The sequence below is a fragment of the Atractosteus spatula genome (assembly GCF_055471065.1).
Source record: "Atractosteus spatula isolate fAtrSpa1 chromosome 10 unlocalized genomic scaffold, fAtrSpa1.hap1 SUPER_10_unloc_6, whole genome shotgun sequence".
NCBI lineage: Eukaryota > Metazoa > Chordata > Actinopteri > Semionotiformes > Lepisosteidae > Atractosteus > Atractosteus spatula.
Window position 1 is genome coordinate 673,489 of NW_028296626.1, and position 13,090 is coordinate 686,578.

Here is a 13,090-nt window from a genome sequence, read left to right on the forward strand (position 1 = left end):
GGGCGGGGGAAGAAGACGACTCGACACATGCAGGTACATTCAGCTCCGGCGGGAACGAGTCATTTGTCGGTCTTTTCAAGTGCTGGGAGCCGAGTAATCCTTCGCTTGTATCGTTTCTCCCCGGTGACTAGATCTCACCCTGCGACTCTCGACTGGGCTCACCCACGGCAGCCCAGCAGGTGTGAGCCTAGCCGGCAGCCGGATGGGAGATTCCCCCCGGAAAAGCTCAGGTTGCTGCTGCTCCTGCAAGAGGTGTGACTGGGACCAGTAGGGAGCGCTCACCCTGCGGTCTGTGTGGCTTTCTTATGCCCCAGCATCCTGATGGCGACACTCTGCTGCACAAACAGGCGCCGTCCTTCAGGGGAGGCGTAAAACCGAGGTCCCGACCCTCCTTGGCCATTAAGAAATCCCAGGGCGTCTCTCAAAAAGAGGCGCCGGGGGTGTCACTCTGGTGTTAGTGTCCCCCTTTACCAATCAGTCGGGGTCTCCTCCTAATCCCCGTCTCATATGTAACAATCAATGACAAGGCCCCCCTGTCCCGCGATATTGTACTTGTCTCCTGGCCGCTGGCTGGCGCCGTGAGATTTAGTACTCGCGCAAGAGACCGGGGGCAGAGCGCAAAGGCAGCCCCCGCCCCCCTCAACGTGTGCACTCCGGGTTCCCTCTCGGGGCTCTGCAACACAGCGGAAAGGCAGCGAGAAGGAGCCTCTTGCTCTGACGCCGCAAGGCCACAAGAGGGCGGAGGCGCCGCTCGCCCGGCCGACGTGTTGGACTGGTGCACTTTATGTGCTGAAATAAACACGCGACAGCCCAGAAATGTTTTCAGAGTGCTGTGCACTGGAGGTTTTTGTCTTGTGAAGACTTGCCTTGTGCTCCTCCGTGCAGTTTGTTTGTCCTCCTCCAGTGCGGGACAAGCCAACACAAGGGAGCACATTCGCCAACATCCAGGCACGCAACGCGATTTGGAAAGAGGCTCCTTTCCAAAGAGTTGCCCACGAACGATCCTTCAGTCCCGCTCTGGGGGCAAGAAGCCCCAGCCACACACAGCTTCAAGTAGCGAGTCAGGCGCTGCTGCTTTTGCTTATGGCTACACCACCCTGAACATGCCCAGTCTCGTCTGATCTAGGAAGTTCAGCAGCGGTGGGCCTGGTTAGTACTTGGATGGGAGACCACCTGGGAATACCAGGTGCTGTAAGCTTTTGCTCTCTCGGCCAGCAGGGGTCGCCGTTGGTGCCTTAGGCTTTGGGAGGAAAACCTGGAGGATGGAAAGGTGATCTATAGCCTCATCTCTAGAGATGTTTTGTTGCTATGGCATGTGTGTGACCCATATAAAAAAAAAAACCTTTGTAAAACGAATATCGAAGCTGCCTCTAAATCTGCAAATGAAGATGAGTCGATAAACCACTTGTTTTTCGTATAACTATACATATATTCATTTATTACTGATTTCATTCATTGAGGTACAGCCATTCACTGTTTGACACGTCTGCACTGGTACAGAACCTAGCAATCAGAAAACGGGTGAAACTGTCTTTAGAATTAGCATACAGTACCGAGGCCCCCATGACCAAATAAAGGCTAACCTCGATAATCAGCCTAAAGAATGCAGACTACAGCAAATCGACTGACTTTGAAAAGGGAATGAATGTCAGGAAGGAGTAGTGTAACTAGCTTGAAATGCTTCTCCGGACCTCTAACTAAAAGAAACCGTGACCCAGCAGTGTCATCGACTCCTTTCTAACTGGGATCCTATCGCAGCCACGCAGATCGTGGTGTCGTAACTCTTCCGTATCTGATATTGGACCAAGCACGTCAGGGGAGAGCGCGAACGCAGTCCCCCACTACCAGAAATTATGCAGTCGAGATTCCCACATTTTTTTTCTTATAAAATATACTTTATTCCGAAAAAAAAAACATCTCAGAAAGAAACATCTCACACACATTAATACTCCACGTAATAAAAACAACGGCGGAACAGCGGTGATTGTCCGTTATCAATCATTGCAAGTGTGGGCGGATTTGCGCTATTATGAGAGTCCCTCCAAACCCTACCACTTATTGTTGTCCATTAATCCCTGTCAGGGCCCATAGTCCTTTCCAGCGCTCCTTCGCCGTGAGGAAACCCCATTTGGCTACGTCGCGCTTCATCCTCCTCCTGAGGTCCGCCAGAATCCTCTCCTCCAGCTCTCTCGCTCCCCACTCGATGTTGTGCCGGATGAGATTGTTCCTCACGTCCCACAGGCCTTTTTTTGTGAGGGACAGCAGCAGCCACATCAGGAACTGCCTCCCCTTGTCCAATCTGGTAGGTGCCAGCCCCAGCAGAATGTACTGGTAACTGTGCACCGCACCCGTTCCCAGGAGTTGCATGGTGTTGTCCATTCTGCCCCACACCGCCTTGGCGAAGGGGCAGCTCCAGAACACGTGCTCCTGAGTCTCCTCGACGAAACACATGTCCCGGGGGCAATGCGTATTCCTGGAGATCGAGTGTCTGTAGAGGACCTTTCTGGTAGCCAGTCTCTTGTGTACGGCCATCCAGTTGAGGTCCTTCAGTTGGTTGTCAAGTTCTTTGGGCTGTGTCCTTTCCCAGACTTGTCTGGGAACCTGCAGCTATTCGTCAGCGACCAAATGCCCCCTCACCTCTTTGTACAGGGCTCTGTGGTTGGTGCAGAGCTCTGGCTGTCTCGTGGCCTCGTACCTCCTGCTCCACTTGACAGCGTGGATGTAGAACTCCGGTCGCATCTCTGCCTTGGGCCCAGTGTTTGACCACTGGACCAAGTGCCTCATAGGGACAGAGAGCCACAGCCTGCCAAATACTGGTACTTGTGGCCATTGGGCTCCCGCAGCGCCAGACAGAGGTTGCAGTAGAAGATGCAGTCGAGTTTCAGGGGGAAATGTGGGACATCTCGACCCCCTTCCTCAACCGGCTGACACATCCGGTTTCTCATGATGTACTCGTACTTGCCGCCCCAGACGAAGCCGAAGATCATCCCTTGCAGCGCTCGTCTGAGTCTGGCCTGCAGCGGGTACACCACCGCCAGGTAAACCAAAGCCGGCAGGATGTCTGCTTTCAACACCATCACTTTCCCTGTGTAGGACAGCGACCGCGTTTTCCACAGACCCAGCATCGCATTCACCTTGGCGATCCTTTCGGTCCAGTTGATGGTCTCGTTGTCCTGGCTCTGGAAGGAAACCCCCAGTATTTTAAGAGGCTCCGTGCAGAGCTCGAGACCCTCCGGCGCCGTCGTCCTGTGCTTCCAGGGCCCGAAGAACTTCAGTTTGCTCTTTCGGCGGTTGAGCTTCGACCCCAAGGCTCTGGAGTATTGCTCCATGACCTGCAGGGCCCTCTTCAGCCCCCTGTCCGACCTCAGGAACAGCGTTGTGTCGTCAGCGTACTGGGAGATCTTCAGGGTTTCCCCCGCGCCTCCCGGTATCTCCAGGCGGTTGATGACAGTTTCCCGTCTCACCGCCTCTGCTAGGGGCTCTGTGAAAAGAACATAGAGAAGGGGTGAAAGGGGGCAGCCTTGTCATACTCCGGATTCCTGGGGAATGAAATCCCCCAGGTTTCCGTTCACGTTGACTCTGCTGCCTACGTCAGAGTACAGTATCTTAATCCAGAGGCTGAAACTGTCTCTGAAACTAAAGCGTTCCAGCACCCTGAACAGATAGCTATGGTTCACTCTGTCGAAGGCTTTCTCCTGGTCCAGTCTGACCACCATCATGGGCATATTCCGGTCCTCGCCCCAGGCGCTGGCGTCTCTGGTCAGCTGGAGGTTCCAGCTGACGGATCGCCCTTCCACCCCACACGTCTGGTCGCTGTGGATGATGTGGGGGAGGGCGGTTCTCAGTCTGGCGGTCAGAAGCTTGGACAGGATCTTTACGTCCATGCAGAGCATCGTGATCGGCCTTCAGTTTTTGAGGTCGGCGGCATCTCCTCCCTTGAAGAGCAGGGAGATGACACCCTTCCTCATGGTGTTTCCGAGTTTCCCCCGCGGAAGATCTCCTGCACCACTTCCACCAGATCTGCCGCCAGGGTGTCCCAGAAGCAGGTGTAGAATTCCTTGGGGAGTCCGTCCGGCCCCGGCACCTTGCCATTCTCCATGGACAAGAGCACCGCCTTCAGCTCCTCGGCCGTGATCGGACCCTCCAAGTCCTCCCTCACCTCCACCGGTACTCGTGCCTTCAGCCCCTCCAGAAAAGCATCGCCTGCCTCCACCTCTGTCTGCTTTTCTGAAAAGATCTCCTTGTAGAAAGTGGTGGTCGCTTCTACCTTGTTGCTCTCGTCCAGCACTTCCTCTCCATCTCCCCGTCTCAGTCTGTAGATCACCCTCTTTTTCTGGGCTTCTCGGACCTGATTGAAGAAATAAGAGGAACAGGTTTCATTATTTTCATAATGCTCCCTTTGTGCATTGACCAGGAAAGCCTTGGCTTTCTCGGTGTGCAGCTTGCGGAGCCTTTCCTTCAGGTCCCATGCCCGGGCTGAATTGAAGGCTCCTCCCCTGTTAGCCGAGCTGTACTCCTCCTCTAGTTGTTTCGGGAATCACGCAGCTTCCTTCCTCTCCCTGGCCGCCTTCCGTCTGCAGTACGTCTGCGCCAGCGTTCGGGTCCTGTCCTTCATGGACTCCCACCATTCCACCACGGAGCTGTAGCCGTCCTTCATGTCGACCCAGCTTGCGTAGTCTTTACTGAACAGTGCCCTGAAGTCGTCTTCCTCCAGTATCTCCCGGTTCAGCTTCCAGTACCCACGACCGAATGCAGGCAGGTTGGTGTTAGCCACCACCGTCACGCACTCGTGGTCGGAATACCACGCCGGGGACACCGTCACCGACTCCAGGGAGCAGGTCGTGTGCATAAAGATGTAGTCCAAGCGGCTGCACACTCCCCGGGAGTTTCTCCACTTCGTTCCGGCGTTGTTTGGGCGGCACCGTCCACCAGGGAGAACTGCTTGAGTAGTTCCCCTTCTCCCGGTCGATGTTGAAATCCCCGCCAAGTACCACCTGTCTTTTGGTGGTGCAGCAGCTGGCCAGGTCAGCAAACACTTCCTTCCGGATAGATGCATGCACTATCCATCCTGGATGCATGCACATGACCTAGCAAAAGACTTGAACCTTGTGCTTCCATAGGATAACAGAGTAGCTACAAACACAATGATTACACAGTACCTAGTTTGGGCGATGTCTTACACCCATGAAAGTCCCCTGCAGTTCCATCCTCAGATATTGAGCAGATATATTCCAGATTTATTCAACCCTGACAGCCTCGATCCTCTCTTGACAGCCTTGTTAGGAGCAAAGCCAATTACTGCTGCGTTTAATTACTCTGGTGACCGACACCAAGCTGCATGGTCACTATAATCCAGTATTTATTCCCTACATGCCAGCGTGATTAAGTAGCACAATAACCCTGAGTATGCACAGATATATACAGTATGTCTCCTTCAAGAAGTTCCTTGAAGTATGTTCCTTTTAAATCATTAATACTACGCGTTTTTATATAGATAAAATTAAATGGTCTGAGACCCATGTTTAAAAGTTTAAAACAGACGTAAGGGCGTTATCTACAATACAGTATTTTTAAATGTAAGAACGTGAAAGCTGTGTGGACCTGATCTTTTTTTACCTTGTTAAGTCTTTTTTTTTTTGTCAAGTGCAATTGTATTACAGATTGTAGCCCCTGAATGTGTTATTGGTGTTATATGTTATATGTATTATTGTTTGTACTGTATGAATTTTTGTTGTTGCAATAAAAAAAACGAAAGTCGTGCATAGCAACGGTCACTAAGGAAGTGCGGCTTAACCAGGAATTCCGGTGTCCATGCAGTAGCGTCTGCGGCCACAAGAGGAAGACACACCCCTCCGCTCTCACAGTGGATCAGCTGTCACACTGCTCACATTGGGGTGGAGGGGATCCCCATTAACCTGTAAAGAGCTTTGAGTGGAGAGTCCACAAAAGCGCTATATAAGTGTAAGCAATTATTATTATTTATAACAAATCAAATTACTTAAGAACATATGAAAAGGTAATGATACCAATAGACAATTCAGCTTATTAGAGCTCTGTGTTTGTCCTGTACACATGTACTTACGATACATGGAATAATTTACAAAGATCCCACTGTGTCCCCCTGTGTAGAATAGATGTTCATAATCTGTTTAGTCTATTGTTAGTCTCTAAGCCGTCAACATTGAAAATCTGACGTTTAATCATATTCCACTTACTGTAAGTCCACCTGTTCTGATCTGTGGCTTCAATGTCATCCACCATCAACCGACTAACCATTTTCATTCTCTTTAAAACTTTGAAACCCAACTTTTCAGCAGCTGGTCAGAAAGTCAAGTTGCCCAGTAAGGTTTATCAAATGTTCCCTTCCAAATATACGCAAGTGAAAAAAACACCAAAGCAAACAATTCTCAAATAGTATTTCCTTGGACTTTAATAAAACTACTACATTTAAATGTGATAATATATATATATCCATTCATTAAACAACTCTCAATGAATTTTCACTGTACTGAGACCAGACCTTCATGTTTAAGAATCACTTAAACATGAAGAAAATATTAAAATACATATCCATATATATTGAACCTTAATATAAATGCTACGGTATTTGAAGTTTGATGTCGGTCTGTCGCCAGTGGCGTTTTGTGTAGACCAGTGTTTCACACTGCCCAGAGGAATCCTGTGCAGACTGATCTTCTGACACTCAGTCTCCCATGGGGTGGCACTGCCCTGCGGAGCAAACACATCACTGATGAACTACCCGGCTTTCAGAACGCACGACGGCAAGGCTGTGCTGCTTAAGCATCTCACCGTCTTCCTCCTCTTTCGAGAACACCATGCCATTGTCCTCCTGGCTCCAGCGCAGGCTGGTGTTTCTCAGCTCGGTGTGCTTGGACAGCTCTCTTGTCAGCTGCGGAGGGAACAGCACCACAGCGCCCGGGTCAGAAATCGGGCTTGGTATGTCTTCCTGAATGAGAGCTGCAGTCTTTTCGCGGTGGGGAGGAAGCAATCGCTGGGCGAAACAGGGAAGCAGCAGCAGACAGCGCCTGTGGCAGGTGATAGTGGTCTGTAGTGGGAGGGGGAAGCTGGAGTGAGCGCTCTGAAAACACGGGACATAGCAGGATTCGAAGTCGCAGAACAAAGCACGGAGGCAGCCAGAGAGGCGGTGTCGAAAAAAGGCAAAGCCCGGAGCCGATAGATACCCAAGCGAAGCAGCTAAGAGACAAAGTTGAAGCGAGAAATCTTCAATGCCAAGGAGCAAACACAAGTGCGATCTAAGAGCAAGGTTGAGGGAAACGGGGTCAAAGCATCGAGGAAAACTTGACTAAGGAACGCCAAGGCTCAAGCCTGAACTCCCTAAGACTGAGCGAGGAAGTGATGCCATGTGAGGGCTGATCGTCAATATACTTGGATAAGGAGGCAGGTGATGGCTAACTGTGAGCAGATGGAACTGATCCTCCACCTGATTGCACTGTCACGGCATCTGGGTGATTGACAGGTGGCCACGTCGGTTGCTGTGGTTACTCGGGAGGGTCTTCGAGCAATCCGATGTGAGCAGGCATGACACAATAAACAAAGCCAGCAAGGGAAACGTCAGCACTTCGATATAACCGCAAGCATGATCTCCAGTATTCTCTCTCTTACATTCCAGTTTAAAGCCCTTATTAACTCTGTAGCGGCGAGGCTTATTAAAATACAGGAATTAAGTTTTCTGTTCCCTTGCCAGTCCCTCTCTCCTTCACTTCAGTGGTGCTTGAGGCCACTCCATTTGGTTCACAATTAAGGTGTTTCCCTAGCTGATAGAGTGTCCTGATAAGGAACAGCTCCCCAATTCCTGAGATTCTCCAGCAACATTAGTAATCTCAATTCTGGTGCCTTAAAGTCTGTGATTCCAAGGGAAAGTGTTATTCAAAGTTGGTTTACGACTCTAAGGTCAGAGGGCATGGTTACTCATCATCAGCCAATCAGGAACTGGTAGGGCAGGTTAACCCCACGTGGGTCTCGGATGCCCATGAAACTTTCAACCAATGAACAACCTGCAGTTCCTCCAGGTAAAAACAGGCAACACAGAGAGCCTGTAAAGCAGTTCTCAGGGCAGAACAGTTGGGAAGCGCAGAACAGTTCGCAAGGAAACACAGTTCCCAAGCGCAGGACATTCTTGCAGCGCGCCTGCTGGACATTCAGCCTCAGGGCTCCACTTGAACATCCTCAGACTCAGCCCGGACGACCACGTAAAGGCCAGTGTGTCCGAGTGCAGGACTTTCCTTTGTTCTAAGAGTTGAGAATGGAGGTAGCCAGCGCGTAACCTCCACCTGAGGTTAGCATCAGCAGCAAGCCTCGTGAACAGGTTGGAGGCTTGCTGCTGATGCTATTCAGCTGAATCACTATTCAGAACTAGCGCTTCATCACGAACGAACCGGTCTTCTTCCTGACCTGCTGGGACCCGCAGTCATTTTTCTCCTGTGCACAAACTTTGCTAGTAAGCCAGAACTAACTAGCCGGTCTTCAGAGAGCCCACTGCTAGAGCATCGCAGTAGAAATCTCTCTCACCACGTCGCAAGCAGCACCACTGCCTGGCACCGAGCCAGAGAGCACAGATTGGACAGCAACAAGCCTCCCTTTGCTTCTTTGTGTCTGCAGGAGATCTGACTCCACACAGATTGGATGAGTATTCAACATTCTGCATTACAGCTCAAGAATTCAATTGTTACCTCAACCACAGTTGATATCAATTTAATTCCTATGAGTGATGTACTTGTTTTGAGTATCTAGTGTAGAAGTTGTAACCAAGTCCACTTACGAAACGGTCTAAATGAATGATATACTGAACGTATGTCCTCTTGGTATTGGTAACTCTTCGTGATTTAATATATACCTGTTGCATTCTGCTAACTCTCGATAAGATCTGTTATGTTTATATGCACATTTTATGTATTAATAAATGTATTCTCGTGTATTAGTACCTGTGTGTGTGCGTTGTTTGAGTTATCCCGCAAGTTGGATTCTAATACCATGAAAAGAATCATTTTGTGACTTACTGCTACAATTAAGAATTGTCCCAGTAAATGCGCAACCCCTACATTACTGGTGCCTCGTGAGAGGAAACTACAACTCTATAACTCCACCCTATATCTTTGTGTCTATTCATATGCACCCTTAATGCAAAATGCCAAAAGGAAGATAATAGTAACTTCTTGTGTTTGTTTTGTATGGTGTTTATTAATCACTTCCACTCCCCAGTTTATAAATACTCCCAGTCTGTCCACAGCTCTGCGCTCATCTTCTCTTGCTTCCCTCCCTCCACACCAACTTCAACCTTGAGGCTGCCTCCCTGGCTCATTCTTCACAAATGATTTCCCCAGCCAGGTGAGGTAACACTAAAATAAAAAGTACACTATCCCTTTTATATTCATCTGATTGTTTCCTCATTAATAGATTTTGGAAGAAACTACTAAAATGCTTTTTTTGAACTAAAGAAAATCCCCAGTAATGACTCATATTGGTAGGAACCCACTGCGTGTAATGTGTGACAACCATTTTGATTGAGTGTATTTCTGATTTCTGTATAATGTAGCAATGTGTGGCTCATTATGCATAGCATTGACTGGATTATCTTTTTTGTCTGCTGCAGCTCCTCCTATACACACTGACACAGTCTAGCAGTCGATTTCTTATACCTGGACCAGAAGCCACTCCTCAACATCTGGGTCATTAGGATTCACTCCCGAGTCCATTAATATCCTCACTCTCAGCACCACCCTCTTCCCTGCGGAGGAAATAATGAAATCAGTGTAGAAGACAATAAAAGAGGCAAACCCCATTCTGAAGGAGCATTAAGTGATTCAACCTGCCTGGTCTGAGGGACAGTTATATGGTCAAGGACGTCGAAACATCACTTACAATATTACAAAAGACTGGTGCTCCAGAGGTGGCTCCAGAGTCTATCCCAGCAAGCAAAAGGTGCAAGGCAGGGTTCACCCTGTAAGTAATGCCAGTCCGTCACAGGGCACACACCACAGCTAATTTTGCCCAGGAGCTAATTCAAAACCTACCAGCATGTCTTCGGAATGCAGGAGGCAACCCACGCAAAAACAAGGAGAGCATTCAAACTCCATGCAGACTGAACCCAGAGCTCAGGCAATACGAGGCAGCAATGCTAACCACTGCACCCAGTGCACCCTGGGACCGACTCTGGGCCACCACAAGCGCAAATTGGACAAGCGGTCGCAGAGAACGAAGTGCCGGCGACGTTCCCCGCAAGTTTACCCCTATAAGGCTGTCGAAATGGCCCCGCAATAACTTACCACTGTAGCAGAAGAACGCGTAGGTGGTATTGCAATAATAGTCATTCCAGAAGCCTCTCGCGCTCCCCTGCAGATTCACAGCGCCACAGCTCTGAATGCCGCCATCATTGTTGGGCTCCCCCTCGTACCAGGGGCGGAAAGTGGAGATGTCCCCATCAGACCACTTCCAGGCCTCGGTGAACAGCCCGATCCAGACCTCCCTGCCTCCGGCCGTGACTCTTACTAACTCATTCTCGCTCTGGCTCCTCACCCAGGTCAGGTCGGTATAACGCTCTCTGCAAACATAACTCTCTGCAGACATAAGCCCTAGGGTCAGACATTCCCAGCAGCCAATTCACCCACCAGAGCGTCGGACTGTGGGGGACACTGGAGCACCTGGAGGAAACCCCCGCAAACACGGGGAGAACATGCAAACTCCACCTCGCCACCCCAGGATTTGAACCTAGGGCCCCGGTGCCGCGAGGAAGCGATGCTAACCGCTCCTTATATAGCGGTTTTCTGGACTCCACTCAAAGTGCTTTACAGGTAATGGGGACTCCCCTCCACCACCACCAATGTGCAGCATGCACCTGGATGATGCGACGGCAGCCATAGTGCGCCAGAACACTCCCCACACATCAGCTATCAGTGGGGAGGAGAGCAGAGTAATGAAGCCAATTCATAGATGGGGATTATTAGGAGGCCATGATTAGTAAGGGTCAATGGGAAATTTGGCCAGGACGCTGGGGTTACACCCCTACTCTTTTCGAGAAATGCCCTGGGATTTTTAATGACCACAGAGAGTCAGGACCTCGGTTTTACATCTCATCCGAAGGACGGCGCCTGTTTACAGTATAGTGTCCCCGTCACTATACTGGGGCATCAGGACCCACATGGACCGCAGGGTGAGCGCCCCCTGTTGGCCCAATAACACCTCTTCTAGCAGCAACCTTAGTTTTTCCCAGGAGGTCATCCAGGTACTGACCAGACTCACACCTGTTTAGCTTCAGTGGGTTGCCAGTTGTGAGTTGCAGGGTGATATGGCTGCATTATTATGACTACACATTCAGTATTCGTGAGAGAAAGACCGTAAAAGACTCATGGGACATTTACCTTGATAGCAAACGGAATACCTCGTGAAAGTGCAAGAGCGATCAGCCCACAACTAGCTGCTGATCATCGCCACGCAGTTCTCCTTGCCGCCGTAGTTGTTCGGTTCTCCCGCGTACCAGCTGGTGAAAGCAGACCTCCCCACGCCGTAGAGGTAGCCCCCCCCAAGGGACCACTGCCACAGGTCCCAGACGTAGTACAAGCCGATCCAGGCGAAGCTGGTGACCGGCTCGGCAGTGGTGAGGAGCTGCTCCAGGTCGGCTGGCCCGTTCACGGTAGCCATGTCCGTGTACTGACCCCTGCAGTACGCCCAAGCCCCCACCCACGTCCTGCGCTTGCTCACGAAGTGGTAGCGGTGAGGCGAGGCCAACGCCCAGAGGCCTGAAACGCGGGACGCAGGGTTGAGGCTTAGGAGCAGTGGGTGATCAGCTCGCGATGCCTGGCCAAGCCAGCCCACGACGGGCCAACGCATTGGAGAAGCAAATCCGGTCAGGGAATGGCCCGGCACTTCTGAACCCGACATTTGTGGTTGTCGTTTTGAGTGGTTTCGTCTTCCCTGGTGGAGGATTTCAAATGGATCTGCCCATGCACTGTGAAGTGGCACAGGGGCTAAAGCACTGCAGTTTCTCAGCGCTGGGATGCTGGGTTTAGCTCTGCTTCTGGTCTGGTTTGTATATTCGACACTTTGCTCACACTGGGTTTCCTCTGGGTGCTCCAGTCTCCTCCCCAGTCGAAAGGCATGCTGGTATATTCACTGACGTCTGGGAGAGTTAGTGCGGGTGTGAGTGTGTGTGCCCTGTGATGGAGTACCACTCCTTGTGCCTGCTGTTTACTGGAATAAGCTCTGGCTGTGCCACCACCCTGAACTGGATGAGGTGGAACAGGTGGGCAGATGGAATATCAATAATCAAGAGCACCTCTGATATAAAAGTCGGGTGGAACGATAAATTGGCACAAAGCAACGGCATCAACAAGACCAGATGATAATTCGTCTAAGGAGGTACAACCTCCAAGTTGGTAGGCTGGTGGCCACAGGTTTCTTGATGAGCAATCAGCCCCCCAGTCATTTCTGTACTTCGCTCAGGTCCAGATGAGCGGACCAGTCCAGACCGCAGGCGATACAGAGGGATTAGCGGAGGCCCAGAAGCGGGCAGCAAATGAAAGAAACACCTGACAGATGACGTCTAACTGCAGGGTTCTGGCATGCAGGCAGGGAAAACAAACTTTCGATGCAAAACTCAGGGAGACTCAGGGAAAAGACTGAGGTGTTTCTGCTGATGAGTCATTTGCATCCTCGAAACAATGTGGGTGAGCCATAAGCCACAGGCACAAGGCAGGACAGATGAATGACTACGTTAACACAGGGACACCAGCCCATTGCAGGGCACAGATACGCCCACACTCACATCAGGGCCAATTTTCCCAGAAGCCAATTGACCCTCCAGCATGTCTCTGGAGTGTGGGAGGAAACTGGGGCAAACCTATAAGAAACACACATGAACTGGAGGGACATACCACCTCCAGACAGCAGACAGCAGAACTAAACCCAGGGTTCAACCACTCCAGTCATTATACATCAAATGAAACCCAGTTAACTGACTGAAAAGGATCTATCTAGGTGAGCCAAGTGCTTATGAGAGGTTAGCCATCTTGATCCTGCAGAAAGAGACTGTACCCCCAACAGAAAAAGTCTTGAA

At 50.5% G+C, this 13,090-nt stretch overlaps 1 pseudogene; it reads left to right on the plus strand.

Annotated features, from left to right (window-relative positions):
* Positions 1-1,079: 1,079 nt before the first annotated feature.
* LOC148811924 (5S ribosomal RNA) lies at positions 1,080-1,198 on the plus strand (annotated as a pseudogene).
* Positions 1,199-13,090: the final 11,892 nt, after the last annotated feature.